Below are 27,927 nucleotides of genomic sequence, written 5' to 3' on the forward strand. Positions count from 1 at the left end.
TTAATTAGGCTTAATGTCACCTTACAATAGCAAGGTGGCATTAACCCTTCATTACCCCATATCCCACCGCTACACGGGAATGGGAAGAGAGTGGCCAAGTGCCAGAATAGGCGCATCTTCCAGATGTGCCTTTTCTGGGGTGGATGGGGGCAGATATTTTTAGCCAGGGGGGGGCCAATAACCGTGGACCCTCTCCAGGCTATTAATATCTGCCCTCAGTCACTGGCTTTACTACTCTGGCGGAGAAAATTGCGCGGGAGCCCACGCCAATTTTTTCCGCCATTTAACCCTTTATTTTAAGAGCTAGAACGGCCAAATTTTGCAGATACACACTACTGACATTAGTAGTGTGGAATCTGCAAAAAAAATGGAGAGAAGACATGGTTTACTGTATGTAAACCATGTCTCAAATCATGTCGGGTTTTAGGAAGGAGAAGGAAAAAGCCGGTAATTGAATTACCGGCTTTCAAGCTGTCTAGCGCTGGAATAAATATTAATATATATACATATATGTGTCTCACTGACATATATATATATATATATATACCTATTCTATGTGTACACATTTATTCTACCTATTCTACTGTAAGCTGTCAGTGTGATTTTACTGTACACCGCACTGAATTACCGGCTTTTCTCTCTAACAGCGCTGCGTATTTCTCGCAAGTCACACTGCTTGTCCGTGTGTAATCCGTATTTTTCACGCTTCCATAGACTTTCATTGGCGTATTTCTTGCGCAGTACGGTGACAAACGCAGCATGCTGCGATTTTGTACGGCCGTAGAAAGCCGTATAATACTGATCAGTAAAATACGGCAAATAGGAGCAGGGGCATAGAGAATAATTGTGCCGTATTTTTTGCGAGTTTTACGGACGTAGATTCTGCGCTCTTACGTCCGTAAAACTCGCATGTGTGACGGCGGCCTTAGGCATATAAATGATAACTAGATAAACTTCTGGGTCCATAGATGCAATGCATTTTAGTATATTTCTAATATACTGAATTGCATAGCAAAATGTAAATTGTGATAAGAATTAACTTGACGGTTGATGTCATATTTACGTGTTTTAGAAGTTTTATTCCCTTCTGATCAGCAGTAGATGCCCCTAATTTGGCACAAAACTTTAAAGTAAAATGTACAATTTCTTGCAAAAGTATTCACCCCCTTGGATTTTTACCTATTTTGTTATATTGCAACCTGTGTTTCCAAAAATATTTAATCTGATTTGTGTGTAATACATCAGAACTAAATACTCCAAGTTGGTGAAGTGAAGAGAGAAAAATATAGGCATAAATTAAATTTATGGGATCAAATAACTAAAAATTGACATGTGAATATTTATTCATCCGTTTGCTAATAATTTCTGGTGCATTTATCTTCATGAGTCAGATGCTTAGTGTGTGTGCAATCTAAGTGTCACATGGTCTGTCAGTATATACAGAGGGGAAAATAAGTATTTGATACACTGCTGATTTTGCAAGTTTTGCCATCTACAAAGAATGGAAAGGTCTGTAATTTTTATCGTAGGTACACGCTCAACTGTGAGGCCGGCGTCACACTAGCGAGTTTTACGGATGTATGAGTGGCGGAGAAAATACGCATTGGACACGGATCAATGATTTTCTATGAGGCAGCTCCTATCTGCCGTATTTTACGCATCCGTATTATACAGTCTTGTACGGCCGTAGAAAATCGCAACATGCTGCGTTTGTCAGCGTATTGCGCAAAAAATCCGCCATTGAAAGTCAATGGGGGCAAGAAAAATAAGGATTACACACGGACCAACAGTGTGACTTGCGAGAAATACGCAGCGGTGTTCTATAGAAAAGCCGGCAATTCAGTGCGGTGTACAGTAAAATCACACTGACAGGTTTTATTAGAATAGATAGAATAAGTGTCTACACATAGTATAGGTATATATATATATATGTCAGTGAGACACATATATATACATATATTTATATTTCATACAGCGCTAGATAGCAGAAAAACCGGTAATTCAATTGCCGGCTTTTGCTTTCTCCTTCTCAAACCCGACAGGATATGAGACATGGTTTACATACAGTAAACCATTTCATATCCCTTTTTTTTTTTACATATTCCTCATTAGTAATGTTACAAGTATATGTGTGTAAAATTAGGGGGATCTAGCTGTTAAAATAAAGGGTTAAATCACAGAAAAAATTGGCGTGGGCTTCCGCGCAATTTTCTCTGCCAGAGTAGTAAAGCCAGCGACTGAGGGCAGATATTAATAGCCTAGAGAGGGACCATGGTTATAGGACCCCCCCGGGTAAAAACATCTGCCCCCCAGCCACCCCAGAAAAGGCACATCTGGAAGATGCGCCTATTCTGGCACTTAGCCTTTCTCTTCCCACTCCCCTGTAGCAGTGGGATATGGGGTAATAAAGGGTTAATGTCACCTTGCTATTGTAAGGTGACATTAAGCCAGGTTAATAATGGAGAGGCGTCAATAAGACACCTATCCATTATTAATCCAATAGTAGTAAATGGTTAATAAAACACACACACACATTATGGAAAAAGTATTTTAATGAAATAAAGACACAGGGTGTTGTAATAGTTTATTCTACTCTCCATCCAATTGAAGACCCTTGTCACTTGAAACAAAGTTAAAATAAAAAACAACAATATCCCATACCTTTCGTCGTTCAGTCTTGTCCCACGCTGTAAATCCATCTGAAGGGGTTAAATAATTTTACAAGCAGGAGCCTGCTAATGCAGCCGCCGCTGCCTGTAAAAACCAGGGGAATGTCAGCAAGGGGCGCAGCACCGCAAGTCTAGGTAGCTATGTTCCCCTGCTTCCATTCATTTCCCGGGTTTTTACAGTCAGGGGCGCCTGCATTAGCAGGCTCCTGCTTGTAAATTTATTTAACCCCCGTCGGATGGATTTACTGTGTCTTTATTTCATTAACCCCTTCACGACATGCGCCGTACTAGTACTGCGCATGCCGTGTCACCGCCTTTGATGTGGGCTCCGGCGGTGAGCCCGCATCAAAGTCGCGACATGTCAGCTGTTTTGTACAGCTGACATGTGCGCGCAATAGCGGCGGGTGAAATCGCTATTCACCCGCCACTATTAACCTGTTAAATGCCGCTGTCAAACACAGACAGCGGCATTTAACTACCTCATCCGGCCGGGCGGCCGGAAATGACGTCATCGCCGACCCCCGTCACATGATCGGGGGTCAGCGATGCATCAGAAAGGTAACCATAGAGGTCCTTGAGACCTCTATGGTTACTGATGCAGGCCTGCTGTGAGCGCCCCCCTGTGGTCGGCGCTCACAGCACACCTGCATTTCAGCTACATAGCAGCGATCTGATGATCGCTGTTATGTAGCTGAGCCGATCAAGTGGTGCCAGCTTCTAGCCTCCCATGGAGGCTATTGAAGCATGGCACAAGTAAAAAAAAAAGTTTTTAAAAATATGAAAAAAATATAAAAAATATAAAAGTTTAAATCACCCCCCTTTCGCCCCATCCTAAATAAAACAATAAAAAAAAATCAAACATACATATATTTGGTATCGCCGTGTTCAGAATCGCCCGATCTATCAATTAAAAAAAAGCATTAACCTGATCGCTAAACGGCGTAGTGAAAAAAAAATCCGAAATGCCAGAATTACGTTTTTTTGGTCGCCGCGAAATTGCATTAAAATGCAATAATGGGCGATCAAAAGAATATATCTGCGCAAAAATGGTATCATTAAAAACATCAGCTCGGCACGCAAAAAATAAGCCCTCACCCGACCCCAGATCACGAAAAATGGAGACGCTACGGTTATCGGAAAATGGCACTTTTTTTTTTTTTTTTTTTTTTTAAGCAAAGTTTGGAATTTTTTTTCACCACTTGGATAAAAAATAACCTAGTCATGTTAGGTGTCTATGAACTCGTAATGACCTAGAGAATCATAATGGCAGGTCAGTTTTAGCATTTAGTGAACCTAGCAAAAAAGCCAAACAAAAAACAAGTGTGGGATTGCACTTCTTTTTGCAATTTCACCGCACTTGGAATTTTTTTCCCGTTTTCTAAAAGACATGGTAAAACCAATGGTGTCGTTCAAAAGTACAACTTGTCCCGCAAAAAATAAGCCCTCACACGACCATATTGACAGAAAAATAAAAAAGTTATGGCTCAGGGAAGGAGGGAAGTGAAAAACAAAAACGCAAAAATGAAAAAGGGCCACGACTTGAAGGGGTTAAAATACTTTTTCCATAATGTGTGTGTGTTTTATTAACCATTTACTACTATTGGATTATTAATGGATTGGTGTCTTATTGACGCCTCTGTATTATTAACCTGGCTTAACCCCTATCTGACCTTGGACGGGATAGTACGTCCGAGGTCAGATCCCCTGCTTTGATGCGGGCTCCGGCGGTGAGCCCGCATCAAAGCCGGGACATGTCAGCCGTTTTGAACAGCTGACATGTGCCCGTAATAGGCGCGAGCAGAATCGTGATCTGCCCGCACCTATTAACTAGTTAAATGCCGCTGTCAAACGCAGACAGCGGCATTTAACTACCGCTTCCGGCCGGGCGGCCGGAAATGACATCATCGCCGACCCCCGTCACATGATCGGAGGTCGGCGATGCTGCAGAATAGTAACCATAGAGGTCCTTGGGACCTCTATGGTTACTGATCCCCGGCAGCTGTGAGCGCCACCCTGTGGTCGGCGCTCACAGCACACCTGATTTTCAGCTACATAGCAGCGAACAGCAGATCGCTGTTATGTAGCAGAGGCGATCGCGTTGTGCCTGTTTCTAGCCTCCCATGGAGGCTATTGAAGCATGGCAAAAGTAAAAAAAAAAAAGTTTAAAAAAAATGTGAAAAAAATAAAAAAAATATAAAAGTTTAAATCACCCCCCTTTCGCCCCAATCAAAATAAATCAATAAAAAAATATCAAATCTACGCATATTTGGTATCGCCGCGCCCAGAATTGCCCGATCTATCAACTAAAAAAAAGCATTAACCTGATCGCTAAACAGCGTAGCGAGAAAAAAATTCGAAACGCCAGAATTACGTTTTTTTTGGTCGCCGCGACATTGAATTAAAATGCAATAACGGGCGATCAAAAGAACGTATCTGCACCAAAATGCTATCATTAAAAATGTCATCTCGGCACGCAAAAAATAAGCCCTCAACCGACCCCAGATCATGAAAAATGGAGACGCTACGGGTATCGGAAAATGGCGCAATTTTTTTTTTTTTTTTTTAGCAAAGATTGGAATTTTTTTTCACCACTTAGGTAAAAAATAACCTAGACATGTTAGGTGTCTATGAACTCGTACTGACCTGGAGAATCGTAATATCAGGTCAGTTTTAGCATTTAGTGAACCTAGCAAAAAAGCCAAACAAAAAACCAATGTGGGATTGCACTTTGTTTGCAATTTCACCGCACTTGGAAATTTTTTCCCATTTTCTAGTACACCAGATGCTAAAACCAATGATGTCGTTCAAAAGTACAACTCGTCCCGCAAAAAATAAGCCCTCACATGGCCAAATTGACGGAAAAATAAAAAAATTATGGCTCTGGGAAGGAGAGGAGTGAAAAACGAACACGGAAAAACGAAAAATCCCAAGGTCATGAAGGGGTTAATGTCACCTTACAATAGCAAGGTGACATTAACCCTTCATTACCCCATATCCCACCGCTACATGGGAATGGGAAGAGAGTGGCCAAGTGCCAGAATAGGCGCATCTTCCAGATGTGCCTTTTCTGGGGTGGCTGGGGGCAGATGTTTTTAGCCGGGGGGGTCCTATAACCGTGGACCCTCTCTAGGCTATTAATATCTGCCCTCAGTCACTGGCTTTCCCACTCTGGTGGAGAAAATTGCGCGGAAGCCCACGCCAATTTTTTCTGTGATTTAACCCTTTATTTTAACAGCTAGAGCCCCCAAATTTTAAACAAATACACTTGTAACATTACTATTGAGGAATATGTAAAAAAAAAAGGGATATGAGATGGTTTACTGTATGTAAACCATGTCTCATATCATATCGGGTTTGAGAAGGAGATAGCAATAGTCGGCAATTGAATTACCGGCTTTTAAGCTATCTAGTGCTGTATTAAATATAAATATATATGTGTCTCATACTGTATATATATATGTTTTCATTAATATTTGAGCCCATGGATCCATTCTATGTCCATTTTGGAAGCCGGCAAGAAAATCTCGCTGTACGGATGCCATATGGAGGTTTACATGCGCAAAATATGCTGCCACACCCTGCCTACGGATGACATACGGATCACTATTTTGGGAACATTTCTGCGTATTACCGCCGTAAAAAAGGACAGTATTTTCATACGCCTAGTGTGACGCCGGCCTGAGAGACAGAATCTAAAAATAAAATACAGAAAATCACATTGTATGATTTTTAAATAATTAATTTGCATTTTAGTGCATGAAATAAGTATTTGATATACCGTATATACTCGAGTATAAGCCGAGATTTTCAGCCCACTTTTTTGGGCTGAAAGTCCCCCTCTCGGCTTATACTCGAGTCATATACCCGGGGGTCGGCAGGTGAGGGGGAGCGGGGGCTGTGTAGTTATACTTACCTGCTGCGGCGCGGTCCCTGCAGTCCCTGGCTTCCCCGGCGCTGCAGATTCTTCCTGTACTGAGCGGTCACATGGTACCGCTCATTACAGAAATGAATATGCGGCTCCACCTCCCATAGGGGAGGAGCCGCATATTCATTGCTGTAAATGATCGGTAACTGTGACTGCTCAATTACAGGAAGAAGCTGAAGCGCCGGGGAAGCCAGGGACTGCAGGGACCGCGCCAGGAGCAGGTAAGGGGAGCGCAGCGCTATAATTACCTGCTCCTCGCTCCGGTGCGGCTCCGTCTGCAGCGTCCTCTAGCAGTGACGCTCAGGTTAGAGGGCGCTGTGACGTAGTCAGTGCACGCCCTCTTCTGAGCGTCAGTGCTGGAGACGGAGCCGCACGAGGAGCAGGTAAATATTGAAAGCGCCGGCGTCCTGAGCAAGAGAGGTGAGTATGTGATTTTTTTTTTATGGCAGCACCAGCAGCATTCTATATGGCACAGCTTTATATGGCACATCTATGGGGCCATAAAGAACGGTGCAGAGCATTATATATGGCACAGCATTATATAAGGAGCATCTATGGGGCCAAAAAGTGTGGTGCAGAGCATTATATATGGCACAGCTTTATATGGCACTTCTATGGGGCCATAAAGAACGGTGCAGAGCATTATATATGGCACAGCTTTATAAGGAGCATCTATGGGGCCATAATTAATGGTGCAGAGCAATATACCGTATATGGGGCACAGCTTTATAAGGAGAATCTATGGGGCCATAATCAACGGTGCAGAGCAATATATATGGGGCACTGCTTTATAAGGAGCATCTATGAGGCCATAATGAACGGTGCAGAGCATTATAAATGGGGTACAGCTTTATAAGGAGAATCTATGAGGCCATAATGAACGGTGCAGAGCATTATATGTGGCACAGCTTTATATGGAGCATCTATGGGGCAATAATGAACGGTATGGAGCATCTATTTTTATTTTTGAAATTTACGAGTAGCTGCTGCATTTTCCACCCTAGGCTTATACTCGAGTCAATAAGTTTTCCCATTTTTTTTGTGGCAAAATTAGGGGGTCGGCTTATACTCGGGTCGGCTTATACTCGAGTATATACGGTAATAGAAAAACAGAACTTATTTATTTAAACATTTGTTTGCAATTACAGAGGTCAGATGATTCCTGTAGTTCTTGACCATGTTTGTTCACACTGCAGCAGGGATTTTGGCCAACTCCTCCATACAGATCTCTAGATCCTTCAGGTTTTGGAACTTTTATGGGCAACATTGATGCAAAGATTTTTCTAATGGATTCAAGTCTTGAGAAATACAAGTCATTGTTGGGTTATAAAACTATCCCAATCTCTGATGATCCCCCAGAACACCACCAAATGGCTGGAAGATCTTAAACAAGCAGGAGGTTTATTCTGTGCACGGAAAACCCCTTCATTCCCCAAACTGGCAATGCATCTATTCATTCATTCCTCCCCTGATGATTTGGAACAATGAAACGCGTCGGGAGGCCACGGGGTTAATTTTGGGAGCTCGGGGATCCTAATGATGGGTTTGTAATATTACGGTGATTGAGGTATATCCGTTTCCCCACATTCTGGGATTTACCTGTAGCATCCTTTTTTGGAACTGCCAGAAGGACCAGGAGGAACATGAAGCACGATCTACCTGGGTGAGACCGTTCCATTTATTGTCATTTTTCAAGCAGATGTCTTGTTTTATGTGTGGGTAGCCATATGACATATGATGTTGATATGATACAGTTGGACTCTCTGCATTTGAGGTTGCTGATATCAATCGTATGACACCCAAAGACACTGCTGTATTGTGATTATTTGCTCGGATCTTTTAAATTTATAGACCGAGATTTGTCAATCCATCCGAGTAGCTTATTTGTGATACAACCAAAAGGTGATTTGCTTGGAACTGTGGGTTTTTTTGCTACCTGGGGTGGCATGCGGTATATGTATTTTGTGTGTTGCTGTTCTTGTCTTTAATGATTTTAAATACTAATATTAAAAGTTAATTTTTATTTAATATAGTACCATTTCTACCCTGCTGCATATTATCTACAAAATACTGACTTTAGGGGCAGTGAATAGTTATGCACACTGAAGATTTCAGTTATTTTGTCCTGCTTATTGTGTTCACAGTCGTAGGCATGCTCTATACATGAACTGATGCGAACCTTTATAAAAACAATGAAATTCCAGGTTGTGAGGCAGTAAAACACAAAAAATGCCAAGGGGGGTGAATACTTTCACAAGCCACTGTACTCCAGCCAATAGTTTAATGCCTCCCTCCTTATGTACCCGTGTGCCTTGTTATTTGCTCATGTTTAATGTACTTGTCTATATTTGCCCCGTATTCACATGTAAAGCGCCATGGAATAAATGGCGCTATAAAAATGTATAATAATAATAATAATTCAAAGAAAATAAGTTAAAATGTCTATGTAAAGTGAGGTGAGGCCACTTCATAGATTTAAAGCTCCTGCTTTAGCTTGGGTGGAGGTGCGTGTAAGGATTCTGGACTTTCCTGGTGCCTGTTCGCCCTGATCCAAGATGGAGTTTTGGATCTCGCCCAGTCATGGAACTTCCTGTCTGCTCTGATTATTTAAGTCCGGGTCATGTGTTCTAAGGTGCCTGAGTATTTTGTGCTGCTGTCTCCTGAGCTTCTGCCGGTTTGCTGGTGAACTCCCTGCTTCTTCTGCTCACTACTCGGTGATCTGCCTTTCTTCATTCAGCTACCTCTCGCCTCTGGAACTTCTGTGACGAGCTGCGCACCAGTGGAAGTGTCTTCTTTGTTTGCAAACCCAGTGTTGTGCCTCTTTGCACAACCACATCAGGTGAGCAAGATTCAAGTTGTGCTTGTCACATCCAGAAATATTTATTCATCTGCTACGCTTAGGCTACTTTCACACTAGCGTCGTGTGACGTACATCGCAATGCATTTGTTTTGGAGAAAAAACGCATCCTGCAAAGTTGCCCGCAGGATGTGTTCTTTTTTTCTCCATAAACTTGCATTAGCGACGCATTGCGACGTATGGCCACACGTCGCATCCGTCGTGCGACGGATGCATCGTGTTTTGGCGGACCGTCGGCACAAAAAAAGTTGCATGTAACGTTTTTTTGTGCGTCGTGTCCCCCATTTCCCACTGCGTATGCGAGGCCAGAACTCCACCCCCTCCTCCCCGGACCTTACAATGGGGCAGCGGATGCGTTGTAAAACTGCATCCGCTGCCCCCGCTGTTCATTTTTTTTTTTTGCAGTTTGCGTCAGTACGTCAGGCCGACGCTAGTGTGAAAGTAGCCTTAGATAGCGCTCTCCATCTTTTCCCCTCGTCCTCTCTTTCCCAGGACTGCATTCACACAACGCATCATCTGTGAATTATTGGACCCCTACTAAGGCTGGTTTCACACGTCAGTGGCTCCGGTACGTGAGGTGACAGTTTCCTCACGTACCGGAGCCACTGACACACGTAGACACATTGAAATCAATGCATCTGTGCAGATGTCATTGATTTTTTGCGGACCGTGTCTCCGTGTGCCAAACACGGAGACATGTCAGTGTTCATGGGAGCGCACGGATTACACGGACCCATTAAAAGTCAATGGGTCCGTGTAAAACATGTACTGCACACGGACGCTGTCCGTGTGCAGTCCGTGTGCCGTGTGGGAGACAGCGCTATAGTAAGCGCTGTCCCCCCCACTGGTGCTGAAGCCGCCATTCATATCTTCTTTGCAGCAGCGTTTGCTGTAGAGAAGATATGAATATTTCTTTTTTTTTTTTGTTTCTCGTGTTTAAAATAAAGATCCATGTGCCCACCCCCCTATCACTTTTGTGCGCCCGCCCGCTGTTCTTAAAATACTCACCCGGCTGGCTGGCGCTGCTTTCTGTCCTGGCTGCACCTTCTACTGTATGAGCGGTCACGTGGGGCCACCGATTACAGTCATGAATATGTGGCTCCACCTCCCGTAGGGGTGGAGCCGCATATTCATTACTGTAAATTCCAAGACAGCGCTCCTTCCCTTCCGAGCTCTGCCGTGCGCCCAAACAGTGGTTTATCCCCACATATGGGGCATCAGCGTACTGGGATAAATTGCACAACAACTTTAGTGGTCTAATTTCTCCTGTTACCCTTGTGAAAATAAAAATTTGGGGGCTACAAAATCTTTTTTGTGGAAAAAAAAATATTTTTTATTTTCACGACTCTGCATTATAAACTTCTGTGAAGCACTTGGGCTTTCAAAGTTCTCACCACACATCTAGATAAGTTCCATGGGGGGTCTAGTTTCCAAAAAGGGGTCAATTGTGGGGGATTTCTACTGTTTAGGTGCATCAGGGGCTCTCCAAACGCAACATGGCGTCCAATCTCAATTCCAGCCAATTCTACATTGAAAAAGTAAAACGGCACTCCTTCTCTTCCAACCTCTGCGGTGCACCCAAACAGTGGATTACCCACACATATAGGGTATTGATGTACTCAAGAGAAATTGCACAACAACTTTTGTGGTCTAATTTCTCCTGTTACCCTTGTGAAACTAAAAATTTGGGGGCAAAAAGATCATTTTTGTAGAAAAAATATGATTTTTTTTTTTTTGACGGCTCTACGTTATAAACTTCTGTAAAGCACTTGGGGGCTCAAAATGCTCACCACACATCTAGATAAGTTGCTTAAGGGGTCTAGTTCCCAAAATGGTGTGACTTGTGGGGGGTTTCCACTGTTTAGGCACATCAGGGGCTCTCTAAACGTGACATGGCATCCAATCTCAATTCCAGCCAATTCTGTATTGAAAAAGTCAAACGGCGCTCCTTCACTTCCAAGCTCTGCGGTGCGCCGAAACAGTGGTTTACCCCCACATATGTGGTATCGGCGTATTCTGGAGAAATTGCACAACAAAATTTATGGTTTAATTTCTGTTTTTACATTTGTGAAAATAAAAAAAATGGTTCTGAAGTAAAATGTTTGCAAAAAAAAGTGAAATGTTCATTTTTTTCTTCCACATTGTTTCAGTTCCTGTGAAGCACGTAAAGGGTTAATAAACTTCTTGAATGTGGTTTTGAGAACCTTGAGGGGTGTAGTTCTTAGAATGGTGTCACGCTTTGTTATTTTCTATCATATAGACCCCTCAAAATGACTTCAAATGTGATGTGGTCCCTAAAAAAAAAAATGGTGTTGTAAAAATGAGAAATTGCTGGTCAAATTTTAACCCTTAACTCCCTAACAAAAAAAAATTTTGTTTCCAAAATTGTGCTGATGTAAAGTAGACATGTGGGAAATGTTATTTATTAACTATTTTTCGTGACATATCTCTCTGATTTAAGGGCATAAAAATACAAAGTTTGAGAATTGCAAAATATTAAAATTTTTTGCCATATTTCCATTTGTTTCATAAATAATCGCAAGTAATATCGAAGAAATGTTACCACTAACATGAAGTACAATATGCCATGAAAAATTGAAAAAACAGTCTCAGAATCAGCGGGATCCGTTAAAGCGTTCCAGAGTTATAACCTCATAAAATGACAGTGGTCAGAATTGTAAAAATTGGCTCGGTCATTAAGTTCCAAATTGGCTCTGTCATTAAGGGGTTAAACAAGTGCTTATAAGATCTTTGATTTATGTAAAGATAACACCAGTGTGCAGAAAAAGGAACAACATTCTTGTCAGTTGATCGAACAGTTTCTACAGGCCCTAAAATCTTTCCTGTCGGCAGTACATCTTTCCACATTAACAGCTGATGTGCTGACCATTAATTTGTAGATTGAAGTGACTGTGTAAAGTGAATCTGTCACAAGAGTTAACAAAATGCATACATTATTAGTTAGATTTCCTGATATGGATGCTGCATTTACTTTGAAAATCCAGAGGTCAGAATATCTATATAAAAATAGCTGGGGGAAAGTTTAATTCACTCTGCACCAAACCAATGTGTTGACAGCTACACGGTGTCCATGCTCCTTGCTGTTGTTGAGATCTCAAAGTTGTCAGTACAAACTGCAGTTGTCAGTCAGGATTGGTGGATAAACACCGAATGTATTCGGTCATGAGCTCTTGAAGCGCCGACCAGGACCATGGGGTATTCGGGCCAGGTCCGACGGTTCTTTAAGGGGGTGGACACGGCAGCAGTGACCCGGTCCGTGGCCCTGGGCATAAAATAAAAGTCAATTAAAAGGGAATGAAATGAAGTTTATAGGAGATTTGTTCGTAACGCCACCGATGGTGCTCGGCAATACGAAAATGGCTAACGCTGCGGTTCAGGTCTACTGGGGCAGTTGGTAATGCAGCAAAGATGTCACAGCTCTCCACAGGCAGAGCTAGGCCCCAGGGCAGTTAAAGAGTTACAGTCAATGATGGTGAATGTTGTGGTGCAGGCAGGTGATGCAGCAATAATTCAGAGGACACAGTAGGGTTCAGTTTCCACACTTTACTCACAATCCTTAGATGCAGTCCCCAGCTGGGTGCTGTGTCCCCCGGGTCTGTGGTCCAGCCAGCTCTCTGGTAAATTGGGATTCACTTTCCCGATACTCCCTTTCTTATGTGCCTTCCCTGGCCATCTCTCTGCGCTGGCTTTGCCCTCCTGCCCTGCGCCTCACACAGTGTCCCAAGCCAGCAGCCTCGGATCCTGCCAGGTGACTTCCTTCTGGTCCCCTTGATTCTATGTGGCTGCCTTTTCAGTAAGTATATGTGGATGTGACTGTGGCACTTACAGTTACCACAGCCTCTGGCTTGCTAACTGAGCCTTGTAGCTCTCCACTAGTCTGGGGGTCAGTTCCCCCACTGCAACCTACGGTCGGCGTGGATTCGGGCACCAGGGTGGACTCCTCACTTCCCTGGCCCCTAGGACTCCTTCCTTCCTCCACTCTCTGGAGGTTCTCTCTCTACTTCTGCTCCCTTCTCTTCCCAACTTCTGACTGACCAACTCCTCCCTCTTGTTTCCATGACAACTCCTCACAACTGACACTCTCTCCACCCACACCTTCTACCTACTCCCTCCCTGGCCTGGAGAGGTCTAGTGTTGGATGCTAGTGTGTGGGTCTCGGGAGGCGCCCCTCCTTACCTGAGAGTCGGGTACCAAATCTCTGGGTGGGGTGCAGTACCTCTGTGGCGACTGGACCCTGAGGGGCACCACACTCTCTTAGGGCATGCTCTCATGTGCGTAAAAAAAAAAAATCGCTCCGATGTTGATCCATCCAGGACGAATGTTATACGAGTGCTATGCGATTTTTCTCAACTGGCATCTGTATGACATGCGTATGCAATTTGTATGCAATCAGCTATTACATACTGTAATTCTCTGTCAGTTAAAACTAGTTTTCAAACTAACAAAGCAAGGTTATATACAGATATAGATGGATAGATACCACTGCCACACAACTTCATCAGTGAAAACATAAAACAAAAATAGCTCTCAGAAAAAGTGATGCAAAAATAATTATGTTTTATAAAAAATGCTTTTATTATGTAAAAGTGCCAAAACATAAAGATATACATACAGTAAATGCGATATCGCTGTAATCATACCGACGTGAAGAACAAAGCTGCTTTATCAATTTTACGACATGCGGAACAGCATTAAAAAACAAAACAAAAATTCCTGAATTGCTGTTTTTTGCTGATTCTGCCACCCCAAAATCAGAATAGAAAGCTATCAAAAAATATTATGTGTCTAAAAATGGTGCGAATAAAAACATCAATTCGTCCCGCAAAAAAAAAGCCCTGACATGACTCTCTTGGTAGAAATATGGCAAAATTATAGCTCTCAAAATATGGCGATGGAAAAACTAGTTTTTACAATAGAAAAGCTTCTTTTAGTGTGTGACAGCAAGCGAACATAAAAAAACTATATAAATCCAGTGTAATCGCACAAACCTGAAGAACAAAGGCATCTAATCACTTATCCCACACGAAGAATGGCGTACGAAATAAATAAAAACAATTCTTCACCTACTATTTAATTTGTTTATTCTGCCTCCCAACAATCGCAGTAAGGCTTAGTGCACATTTATCCTGCGCTAAGCACTTACACTGGGTTTTTCATGTAAATCTCTAAAATATGTTATTCAGATGGAACCTCCGGCAGAAAATTCCCTATAATGAAGTAGATAGAGGCACTGTGTATGCTATCTGGCCTGTGATCCAGCGGGGCCCTTCTTTTTAGGTGTGCATAATAGCGTGTTTTGCCACAGTTTTGTGCACGCCTGAAAAGAAGGACACAGCTGAACAGAGGCCAAACGGAGTCCAAAGTAACTCTGCTGCCTCATTATGGTAAATGGACTCGTCAGGCATGACATCTAAATGATGTAATTCGGAGATTTTGATGGAAACCCCAATGTAAGTGCTCAGTGTGTAGCGCAGGATAAATGTGATCCCAAATGTTATGTAAAATATTCCCAATAAAAGCCCCCCGATAAAGCAGTCATATACAAGATGCAAGAAGTACGTTGGGGTTTGTTTCTACCCCCTGGTAATTTTTCTACCTTCTGTCTGCAATGCTTATGATATTTATATAATACTGCACTAGCAGAATGGGGAAAAGGGTTTAATGTAGGTTCATTGAGAAAGTCAACTTCATTTGTATTGCACACCCTTATTTACTAGTGCTCTGTATTTCCATGAATCCCTGCCATTTCATATTAGGTCATGGATTTATATACTGACGACTGATGCACCATGTTTATTACTTGTCACCAGGGCACCAGGTTCTTTGTCTTCCTATTGTCTTCTTGTGTGTTTTTGTATGTTATTTTATTGTTGTCAATTAATAAAATGTGTACAATTTTTGCCATTATGCTCCATTGTTCTGATTGCATTATATAGAATCATAGAATGTTAGAGTTGGAAGGGAGCTCAAGGGTCATCGTCTCCAACCCCCAGCTCAAAACAGGATTCACTAAACCATCTCAGACAGACGTCTGTCCAGCCTCCAGTCTGAATACTTCCATTGAAGGAGAACTCACCACCTCTCATGGCAGCTTGTTCCACTCATTGATCATCATCACCATATATAAAATACATTCATTATTTGTGGATGTCTGATTGTTAAGTGCCTCGTGATTCTGGTTCTGTCAAATAAACCAGATGCAATTTCAGATCTACAGGTCAGGGAACATTTGGGATGCAGTGGCCATAATATGGTAGGTTTCAAAGTAATTTTCCATCAGACATGCAAAAGGGGAAATCCAAAAACCTGGAACTTTAGGAAAGCTGAGTTCAACAATTTAAGAGAAGAGATTAAAGGGAATCTGTCACCCCAAAAATCGTATATGAGCTAAGGCCACCGGCATCAGAGGCTGATCTACAGAAATTTGTAATGCGGTAGATAAGCCCCCGATGTAACCTGAAAGGTAAGAAAAACAGGTTATATTATACTCACCCAGGGGCGGGCCCGCAGCGGTTCGGTCCGATGGGCGTCCGGGTCCGGCGCCTCCTATCTTCATACGATGACGTCCTCTTGTCTTCCTGCCGTGGCTCCTGCGCAGGCGTATTTTGTCTGCCCTGCTGCTGAGGGCAGAGCAAAGTACTGCAGTGCGCAGGCGCCAGGCCTCTCTGACCTTTCCCGGTGCCTGCGCACTGCAGTACTTTGCTCTGCCCTCAACAGGGCAGACAAAGTACGCCTGCTTTGGAGCCACGGCAGGAAGACAAGAAGAGGACGTAATCGTATGAAGATGGGAGGTGCTGGACCGCGATGCCCATCGGACCGGACCGCAGTGGAACCGCCCCTGGGTGAGTATAATATAACCTGTTTTTCTTACCTTTCAGGTTACATCGGGGGCTTATCTACAGCATTACAGAATGCTGTAGATAAGCCCCTGATGCCGGTGGCCTTAGCTCATATAAGATTTTTGGGGTGACAGATTCCCTTTAATCATGTAGACTGGGACCATCTCATGGTAATTGGGGATACTAACCATAAATGGGACATATTTAAGGATATGCTACTAGAATCCTGTAGAAAACTTATACCCTCTGGTAATAAAATGTCCATGAATAAAAAGAAACCATTATGGATAAATAAGACACTACAAAGTTTAATCAGACTAAAACAAAGGGCATTCAAAATCCTGAAGGCCGAGAATACAGAAATAGCATTTTAGGAATATAAAGATCTAAGTAAGAAATGCAAAAAAGAAATCAAGCTAGCAAAGTTTTCCACAGAGAAACAAATTGCCAGTGACATTAAAATAAATTCCCCAAAATTTGTAAACACATCAATGTCAAAAAGAAATAAAAAGATGGTATAGGCCTCTAAAAAGACGATAATAACAAGATAATAATAGAGGACAAAGAAAAGGCTGAGATATTAAACAGGCACTTTTCATCCATGTAATGTTCACCAATGAACTAACTATTCCAGGGATCATTCAACAAGCAAAATATCAAAGTTCACCAACTGATATAATTAGTTTAACACAAGAAGTATACCTGCGTCTGAGTAAATTAAACATTGACAAATCCCCCAGGCCCAGAAGGCATTCATCCATGAATACTGAGGGAAGGGAGCTCAGTAATTGACAGACCACTGTATCTTATATTCTTATAAACTCTCTTGTAACAGGTGTGATGCCACAGGATTGGAGGATGGCTGATATGGTACCGATCATTAACAAGGTAAGAAGGTGGAGCAAGGCAACTACCTTCCGGTAAGCCTGACATCAGTAGTGTGCAAAATTTTTGAGGGCATTATAAGAGATGACCTGCAAAAATATATTGCAGAGAATAAAGTAATAACTGACAACCAGCATGAATTCTTGAAAGATAGGTCGCGTCTAACTAACATGTTGGGTTTCTATGAGGAGGTAAATGCAAGTCTGGATGTTGGTAATGCAGCTGATGTGATTTATCTGGACTTTACAAAGGCATTTGATACTGTACCACATAACATCCTTATACTGAAGCTCCATACGCAGGGACTGGGGGAAACTATATGCAGATGGGTGACGCATTGGCTAAATGACCAGAAACGAGAAGAGTTGTAATAAATGGTACGTTCTCTAAATGGGATATATTCAACAGTGGGCACTGCAGGGATCTGTGCTAGGACCAATTATTTTTAACTTCTTTATTAAAGACAATTTGGATGGAATTGAGAGTAATGTGTCAGTCCTTGCTGGTGATGACACCAAACTGTAAGATATTAAAATCTGACCTTGACATTACAATATTGCAAAACGATCTGCATAAGATGACTGAATGGGCAAACACTTGGCAAATGAGGTTTAATGTAGATAAATGTAAAGTAATGCACCTAGGACAGAGTAATCCTATTGCTGCATATACATTAAATGGGACCATACTTTGGACTACAGATCAGGAGAAGGACTTGGGTATTCTGGTTACAAGTAAGCTGAGCAGTAGTACTCAATGTCAAGCAGTAGCCGCAAAAGCAAACAAGATTTTGCATATTATTACCCTTTATAAATTGCTTGCGAGGCCACATCTAGAATATGGGATCCAGTTTTAGGCCCCACATTTTAAAAAGGACATCCAGAAATTAGAATCAAAGGTGGGCAACTAGATTAGTACAAGGGATGTTAGGCCTTTCAGATGATGAGAGGTTGAAAAAGTTGGGCATGTTTAGATTAGAAAAAAGACACCTCAGAGGGGATCTTATTTATATATCTTAACATATGTGTTGTCTGTACAAAGGACTGGTGCATGTCTTAGGCTGGGTTCACATTACATTAGGGCAGTCCTTTAGACGGACTGCGTTACACCATGGCATAGCGCGGTGTAATGCAGTCCGTTAACGCTGCCATTAATCTCTATTTCGGGCGCATCGCTAGTGCACGCCCAAAATAGGTGTGCACTAGCGATGTGCCGTCATTGAGTGACGGACCCTGGGACACGGGCTGCAGCATTTACGGGTCAGTCATTCCTGGCCTGGGTTTTCCATGTGGCCCATGCCATAGATTCCAGTTAAAATCCCTTCTGTAAAGGGTTTGGGTGTGTCAGGGTCCGTGTCAGTTTGGTGTTTGCTAGAGTGCAGAGCAGAAAGCCCTGTAGAGCTCCACCTGTGTGAGGCAACACAGGCAAGTGGTGCCAAACAGCCAAGGCAGCTGGCACCCACAGTGTACTCGGCAGTGCAGTAGCCCATGGCAACTGGTCTCGGAGGTGGACTGGCATGTTTATTGGCTGCAATCCAAAGGAAAAAGTTCCTGGCTGTGATCAGGAGGATATCGTGTGCTGTGTATTTTTGTGAGACACGGCAGTGCAGTTGCCCACAGCAACTGGTCATGGAGGTGGACTGGCATGTTTAATGGTGGCTGCAATCCAGAGAATATGGTTCCCGACTGCGATCTGGAGGATATCGTGTGCTGTGTTTTTGTGAGTTGAGCATTAAAGAGACATTTTGCTTTGAACTTTGTTGGGTCACTGCTTCATGACTGCACAATGTGAATACCACTGCACTACACTGTCCAGCTGCTTCACCTATGCCTCCAACTTGTGCCAGTCATTGCACTGGTTGCCCACCTGCTATAGAGTACAATATAAACTTACCCAAAAAGCTCACCGCTCTCACCCAAAAAGTTCTCCACATTTCTGCACATCTCCTCCCACATCTCTGTTTGTCACCCTACCCATGCTCTCTGTTCTGCAATTTGATCTAAGACTAACATCCTCATAATCCGAACCTCGCACCTCCGTCTCCAAGACTTCTCTCGTGTTGCGGCAATTTTCTGGAATTCACTATCCCGGATGATCCGACTAATACCTAGCTGACACTTTATAAACATGCTTTATAAACATCTCTTTAGACAAGCCAATCACCTCCATGCACTTATCTAACGTCCCCTTTTCCCTGTTTCTAAATTTTCCTCAGGATCTGGTCCTTCCTATTCATCTGTCACCACATCCTCCATGTAACCAATAACAGTTGGTAACTGCACTTACAGTAGATACTGGCTGATGACCGGATCATACAGCTTTTTTTGAAATGCCCTATTTATTATGATGCTGGACCATATAGGAGCAGCACTTTTACCTATTGTCTCCTCCCTATTTTCTTATAGATTGCAAGCTAGTGAGCGGGGCCCTCACTCCTACTGTAACTGTTGAATTATATGTTACTCTGTAATGTCTTTATTGTCTGTACATGTGTCTGCTTAAGTGCTACAGAATATGTTGGCGCTATAGAAACACAATTATTTTTATGATTATGATTTTCTATGTGCTTGTATGATGGTTCTCTGGTTTCCTTCCACACTCCAAAGACATACTGATAGGGAATTTAGATTGTGAGCCCCAATGGGGTCAGAGATGATGATGGCTATAAAGTGCGGTGAAATTAATGATGCTATATAAGCAAGTAAAATAAATTAAAAAAATGTACACGTAGATTTCCTATAAGTGCAGGAAGTATGAGTCTAGAATAGCCCAAAGTGGCCAGTGTGAATATTGCAAGATTTTTATTTTCATAAATACAGATCGTGACATGAATAGTAAAAAAAACCTCAATTAAAAAAAAAATACATTTAAGATAAAACCTGATTTAAAAAGTAGGTTATTTTTCGGAGGACACATTCCCTTTATCTGTTTCTGTTTATTAAAGACCATCATTAGACCACAAAAACTCATTTCAATAATTTCAAGCTCCGTCTACGGTATGTTGTAGGCTGAAGGATCCAGCTTTACATAATATAGTTGGATATCTTTTGCAGGCGTTTCATACTTGCATCCATGTTTTCTCAGTTGCAGGACTTGTGCACAGTAAACAATGATTTCATTGATAAACAGACTATTTCCTGCCAGATTGTTGGCATACAAACGAGTTCGCACTTCTCTGTTCCCATTTCAATGTTCTCTAAATGGCTGATAATATATAAAAAAAAAAGTTGTTCAGGATTAGAAAAAAAAGGTCTACTTTTTCCAGAAGCAGCGCCTCTCTTGTTTACAGGCTGTGTTTAGTATTGCAGGTCACCTATACTGTTTTTTGCGCAGGGGACAATAAGAAAGGATATGTTAAAATCCTCCCATCCTTAATACCGGTAGCACATGAACTTTGGTGGCTTTAAAGACTGAATTATCCAATCACATGGACATTTTGTGATACATTTATCATTGCGTTTGCAGTTGCATAAAAATATTTGCGCAAATTGTGAGATTTCCTTGTCATAAATTCTTAAGCTAAATTGATCAATATTTTGCACCATTTATTAAAGGGAATCTGATATCAGGTTTTTACTATCTCACCTGAGAACAGCAAAATGTAGGGGCTGAGGATTCTAGCAATGTATCAATTAGTTTATTGGGTACAGTAGTTGTGACTAGGCTTGAGCGACCTTTACTTTTAGGGTATATTTCCACGTGCAGTAAACGCTGCGTGTCTGACGCAGCATAGAGCCGCAGCGTCAGACACGCAGCGTCCAGATGTTACAGCATGGTGGAGGGGATTTAATGAAATCCCGTCTCCACTATGCGTTGTAACACGCACGCGGCGGCCCTGCGACTCCGGACATGATGCGCGTCTTTTCAGATCGCAGCATGTCCGTATATCTTGCAGCGACGCTGCGTCGCCGCAAGATATAGCACAGGGCCCTATGGTGGGGAGCAATGATGCCGGATGTGTGCTGTGAACACATCCGGCATCATCGCGTCCCAGAAAGGGGGCGGGGCTTACCGCAGAGCGGGTTTGCCGCTCCGACGATACCGCTGGCCATCCTGAACGTGGACACGCAGCCTTATAGGGTCGGGTTTCATGAAACCCGACTTTTTCAAAAGTCGGGTCGAGTGAAATCGGCCGATCCTATAAAAAAGTCGGGGTCGGCCGAAACTCGAAACCCAATGCAGTGCATTGGGTTTCCAATGGTTCCCAGGGTCTGAAGGAGCGGAAACTCTCCTTCAGGCCTTGGGATCCATATTTAAGTGTAAAATAAAGAATTAAAATAAAAAATATCGCTATACTTACCCTCTGACGCGCCCTGGTACTAACCGGGAACCTTCCTTCCTTAGGAAGGAAGGCTGCCGGAAAGAAGCAGGGTGCGTCCGAGGGTGAGTATATTCCTATTAGGTATATACTCACCCTCGGACGCGCCATGCTTCTTTCCGGCAGCCTTCCTTCCTAAGAATCAGCCTTTCCAGGACCTTCGGTGACGTCGCGGCTTGTGATTGGTCGCGCGAGCGGTCACATGGGCGGCCGCGCGACCAATCACAAGCCGCGACGTCACCGCAAGGTCCTGGAAGGGCTGATTCTTAGGAAGGAAGGTTCCCGGTTAGTACCAGAGTGCGTCAGAGGGTAAGTATAGCGATATTTTTTATTTTAATTCTTTATTTTACACTTAAATCTGAATTCTGATACCAATTCCCGATATCTTAAACATATCGGGTATCGGAATTCCGATTCCAGATTCAGAAGATCGCCGACTTCATGGCCGACCCCACACAGGGGTCGGGTCGGGTTTCATGAAACCCGACTTTGCCAAAAGTCGGCAACTTCTGAAAATTGCCAACCCGTTTCGCTCAACCCTAGTTGTGACACAATCAGAATTTTTAGATGTAGCAGAGCTCAGACACCTAACCCTGCCCACACCACAGCTTTCAGTGTATATTGTCTATTGACAGTAAGCTGCTTATCAGAGGAGGGGTGTGGTCAGATAAGGGCTCACAGGAGCTGTAGTCCAGGCAGTGATAATCTCCTGGTGATAAAATTAATGTTTTATTGTACCTACAAACATAGGTGAAGCATCCCTGAAATCTGTCCTCAGATTACATAGCAAAAACTGCTGACAGATTCCTGTAAAACCACTTTTAACACCTGTGTAAGAGTAACAAGAAAATGGGGTAGAGGGATAAGGTTATTTTTTTGGGGCCTCAGGTGGGACATTTATAATTGCATTTCTACATAAGTCGTTAAAAAGTTGTATATTGTAGACAGGTCAGAGCTGTCTTAAAAAGGCGTGGAACAAATGTATTTAAGTTACAACCATTGTTAACTTCCATCAAAAGTTTCAATTTGCACAAAATTCATTAAAGTCCGATATTTGACACATTGGTTTTCTTTTCTTTATTAACATTGGGAAATCTACTAATTAATGTGCACAAAAATGTAACTAGAATATGTTTAGATTTGTGCTACCTAATCTGAGAAAAGCATAATGTAGGGGCAGAAACCATTGGTGTCGCTTATTGAGCTGCTTTGTGTTTCTTTTTTAAAATCTATGTTTTATTACCGGGAGGTTAATACTAGAGGACTAGTAAACCTGCTGCCAGGTAGTCCAACCCCTGCGACGGCAGAGCAAAGACCTCTCCCCTGAAGAAGCCACATACGTCGTTGGCAATACGTGTGGGGTCGCTTCCTCCTCATGCACTTTCTACATTTACATGGCTTGATCCTCTTTCTCTTATTACACTATTATGTGTTATAGGATCTACTCGTATATGCACTTTTGCTCAAGTTTATTTGGCTGTTCTATTGTTGGTCGCTGTTCAATATATATATATATATATATATATATATATATATATATATATATATATATAATTTTTTTTTTTCTTTTTGCATGGTGCTGTGAATTTAGACCTATTATATGCTGGGCACATTGAGCTTCTCTAATGCACACTTATGTTTTCAGCTTGGTCTACTAACCTATTTGAGTGTCCAATACTAAACAGCCTGCATATATTCATATTTGGGGCCGCGCAAAATTTGAGAAAAATTTGTGAACAGTTTTTTGGAAGTGTGTTACTGCCATATTATGGACATCACATATAGGGTATGTGCACACGTCCGGATTTTTAGCGTTTTTTTTTGCGGAATTTCGCCATAAAAATTCTATAAATCCGCTAAAAAAATGCTAACATTATGCATCCTATCATTTAGAATGCATTCCGCATTTTTTGTGCAGATGTTAGCGTTTTTTTCCGCAAAAAAAACGCATACCACAAAAAATCCGGACATGCTCTATCTTTTTGCGGATTTCCTATCAAAAAGGACATTCCGAAAAATAAAAAAATGCAAAAAAACGCGCAAATTCCGCGAGAAATCCGCGCGAAAAAAGCACGCGGATGTCTGGCAGAATTCTCAGGATTATGTCAGGAAAAAATCCTGAGGTGTGCACATAGCCATATACTTACCAGTTTTTGCTTTTAATATTGTTTTTTGTTTGCATTGTTGATTATTAAACAAAACCTTTTTCGTTTACCTTTAGTTTCTTGATCTCTGCACTTTCTCTGAGCTGATTTGTCAGCTTGACAACCAGCTCTGAGAATGCTGACTCCTAGTTAGGCGGTGCAAAATGCAGCTGTTGGGGAGAAACCTCAGTGATCACATCAGTGATGCAACTACTATCCATGCTAGCCATCTCACACTAAGCCAGGAGCGTGAGAATGCTCTTGCAGTATGTAGTGGTGAAGAGAGAAAGGTCAATGGAGTTCATAGCTGATGAACCCTGGTCACCTCACTTAAAGTACCACTCAAACTTTTTTAAATGATCGTCCGAACCCACCAGACCCAAATATTCATGGGTTCCCATCACTAATTACCACCACATAGTGACTGAATAATACCACATACAAGTAACAAATACTGTCACACCATGACCAGACTACATATTATCACCACATAGTGACTGAATACTACAATACTGACCTTCTTAATCAAAAAAACCTACAATGCTAATATTACCATAAGTGCCATTATACGCAGGAGCTCTGTGCATATTATACAGTGTATAGAGTAAGTGTACAGATAATACAGTGATCACCAGTGACATTATACACAGGAGCTCTGTACATAGTATACAGAGAATAGTGTAAGTGTACAGGTAACACACTGACTCACCGGTGATTTCTCTAGTTGAAGACCTTCATCTTCACTTTTCTTCATCCAGCGCAGACTGCCATCACTTCTTCCAGCCAGGACTCGTCTCTGCATAAAATAACAGTTATGTAGAGCACGTTCCTCAATTTCTATGCTACGCAGCTGAATACAGACATTCCCCAAAAATTAATGTATAATTAGTTATTATACAACCATCATTTCAAATATAAATTGTAATCCACCACTGAGCCCCCGCTAACTATAAATAGCCATTTTCCCCACCTACCATTTGCTGTACAGCACCCTCAATTCATTATAATTTGCTCTCCCGCACACCCTCAATTTATCATTATGTGTTCTCCCTGACCCTTAATTCATCATTATTTGCTCTTACCACCCCCAAGTCATCAACTGCATGGTATGACACTTGAATGGTTTAAGTTGAATGGAGCAGTCAGATATGACCTTGGTCAGATGTGACATTATTTAAAGTGACATCTTTTAAGTCTATCATCAAAAATATACCAGAATGGTAACCTATGGTATATTCTGCTTCATGCTGTCATGCCCTGATCCATCTGCTTTCATCCACAGGTACATCTGAACTATCTCCTAATCTGGAATACACACTGCACCCCAGAATCCCATGTACTTCTGTCCCTCTGTTCTAACTGGTATGTTGCTGCTTTTTCCCTGACTTTAATTCCATGTATCATACTTCATGTCCAGCCACTAGCATATCCCTGCAGAAACCTTGCTCACCTAGACATTCACAAACTCTGACTCTCTTCTACCTCTGACCTCCATATCTTCACTCCAAGACGCGGACAGTGCCACCGCTTTCTATAACGCCACCCTCAGATCAGCCATAAATTCAGTCGCCCCTCTCATGCATGGCAAAGTGCGACAGATTAATAGGCAACTCTGGCATAACAATCTCACCAAAAAAATTTGTCACCGCTCTGCTTTACGGCTGACCGGCGCTGACAGTGCTGAGGAAAGCACAGCGCCGGAGGACAGACACGGAATGTAAGTATGTAGTGTTTGGTTTTTTTACATTTACGCTGGTAACCAGGGAAACATCGGGTTACTAAGCGCGGCCCTGCGCTTAGTAACCCGATGTTTGCCCTGGTTACCCGGGGACTTCAGGATCGTTGGTCGCTGGAGAGCTGTCTGTGTGACAGCTCTCCAGCGACCACACAGCGACGAAACAACGACGCTGCAGTGATCGGCATCGTTGTCGTATCACTGCAGCGTCGTTTCAGTGTGACGGTACCCTAAGATCTTTTAATCAGGGTTTCCCCTGTGGCTCAACGATTGGCACAGTGATTACGGTGCATGTTTACAGCATTTGTATATGAATTCCTGCGATACCCAAGTTAAGTTTAAGGGAAGAAAATTAAATTATTTTGACCCTGAAAACAAAATTGAACTCAAAATTACTGTAAGCAAAAACATGCATTAGAATAAGAAACTAGAAGATGAACTGAAACACAATATTTCCCTTAAATACATTGTCATACAAATTAAATTTTATAGAAATTATTTAGAATGATGTAGGAATAAAAATATACTTTTTTTTTTTTTTGCAGTGCTGTAACTTGAAGCTCATTGATAAAGATGAGGAAACTTGTTCAGAAAATGTTCGCCAATCTCAAATCTGGCACGAAGATTGCACATTCGGAATCTAAATAGTTTGTGCTAATACCGTGGTCCAGCAGGGAGTCCACATTTCTGAATCTAAATCCTTTCTAGTAATAGTGTAGTCCAGACACCAGGTGACATTTCTGAAGGTACCTTCACACTGAACGATATCGCTAGCGATCCGTGACGTTGCAGCGTCCTGGCTAGCGATATCGTTCAGTTTGACAGGCAGCAGCGATCAGGCCCCTGCTGTGCCATCGTTGGTCGCTGCAGAAAGTCCAGCACTTTGTTTCGTCGCTGGACTCCCTGCAGACATCGCTGAATCGGCGTGTGTGACGCCAATTCAGCGATGTCTTCACTGGTAACCAGGGTAAACATCGGGTTGCTAAGCGCAGGACCGCGCTTAGTAACCCAATGTTTACCCTGGTTACCAGCGTAAAAGTAAAAAAAACAACCACTACATGCTTACCTTCCGCTGTCTGTCCCCCGCTGTGCTTCTCTGCACTGTGAGCGCCGGCCAGCCGGAAAGCAGAGCACAGCAGTGACGTCACCGCTCTGCTTTCCGGCCGCTGTGCTTACACAGTGCAGGAAAGCAGAACGCCAGGGGACAGACAGCGGAATGTAAGTGTGTAGTGTTTTTTTTTTTTTTTACTTTTACGCTGGTAACCAGGGTAAACATCGGGTTACTAAGCGCGGCCCTGCGCTTAGTAACCCGACGTTTACCCTGGTTACCGGCATCGTTGGTCGCTGGAGAGCTGTCTGTGTGACAGCTCTCCAGTGACCAAACAGTGACGCTGCAGCGATCGACATCATTGTCGGTATCGCTGCAGCGTCGCTTAGTGTGACGGTACCTTTAATCTAAATCTTATCTACTAATAGTGTTATTATTATTATTTATTGTTATAGCGCCATTTATTCCATGGCGCTTTACATGTGAGGAGGGGTATACATAATAAAAACAAGTACAATAATCTTAAACAATACAAGTCATAACTGGTACAGGAGGAGTGAGGACCCTTCCCGTGAAGGCTCACAATCTACAAGGGATGGGTGAGAATACAGTAGGTGAGGATAGAGCTGGATCTGCAGTGGTTTGGTCGATCGGTGGTTACTGCAGGTTGTAGGCTTGTCGGAAGAGGTGGGTCTTCAGGTTCTTTTTGAAGGTTTCGATGGTAGGCGAGAGTCTGATGTGTTGTGGTAGAGGGTTTCAGAGTAGGGGTGATACGCGATAGAAATCTTGTATACGATTGTGGGAAGAGGAGATGAGAGAGGAGTAGAGAAGGAGATCTTGTGAGGATCGGAGGTTGCATGCAGGAAAGTACCGGGAGACGAGGTCACAGATGTACGGAGGAGACAGGTTGTGGATGGCTTTGTACATCATGGTTAGGGTTTGTAGTGGAGTCTCTGGGCAATGGGGAGCCAGTGAAGGGATTGACAGAGGGGAGAGGCCGGGGAATAGCGGGGGGACAGGTGGATTAGTTGGGCAGCAGAATTTAGAATAGATTGGAGGGGTGCGAGAGTGTTAGAGGGGAGGCCACAGAGCAGGAGGTTGCAGTAGTCAAGGCGAGAGATGATGAGGGCATGGACTAGGGTTTTTGCAGATTCTTGGTTGAGGAATGAACGGATTCATGAAATATTTTTGAGTTGAAGTCGGCAGGAAGTGGAAAGGGCTTGGATATGTGGTTTGAAGGAGAGATCAGCATCAAGGATTTCCCCGAGGCAGCGAACTTGTGGGACTGGGGAGAGTGGGCAGCCATTTACTGTAATGGATAGGTTCGTTGGGGGGTCGCATGAGATGGGGAAAGATGATAAATTCTGTTTTGTCCATGTTAAGTTTGAGAAATCTAGCGGAGAAGAAGGATGAAATAGTGGACAGACATTGAAGGATTCTGGTTAGTAGGGAGGTGATATCTGGTCCAGAGATGTAGATCTGTGTG

The 27,927-nt window shown here is 42.7% G+C and overlaps 1 long non-coding RNA gene across 3 annotated transcripts in view; it reads left to right on the forward strand.

The window, feature by feature from the left end:
- The first annotated feature begins 9,221 nt into the window (after positions 1-9,221).
- The window catches only part of LOC138672293 (uncharacterized), a 280,766-nt gene continuing 262,060 nt past the window's right edge, over positions 9,222-27,927 (forward strand). For all 3 annotated transcript variants that reach the window (XR_011319696.1, XR_011319695.1, XR_011319694.1), the window contains exons 1-2: positions 9,222-9,433; positions 17,147-17,199. This is a non-coding gene — a long non-coding RNA (uncharacterized lncRNA). The remainder of the gene's footprint in view (positions 9,434-17,146; positions 17,200-27,927) is intronic.

The sequence above is a fragment of the Ranitomeya imitator genome, chromosome 3 (genome assembly GCF_032444005.1).
Source record: "Ranitomeya imitator isolate aRanImi1 chromosome 3, aRanImi1.pri, whole genome shotgun sequence".
Taxonomy (NCBI): Eukaryota; Metazoa; Chordata; class Amphibia; order Anura; family Dendrobatidae; genus Ranitomeya; species Ranitomeya imitator.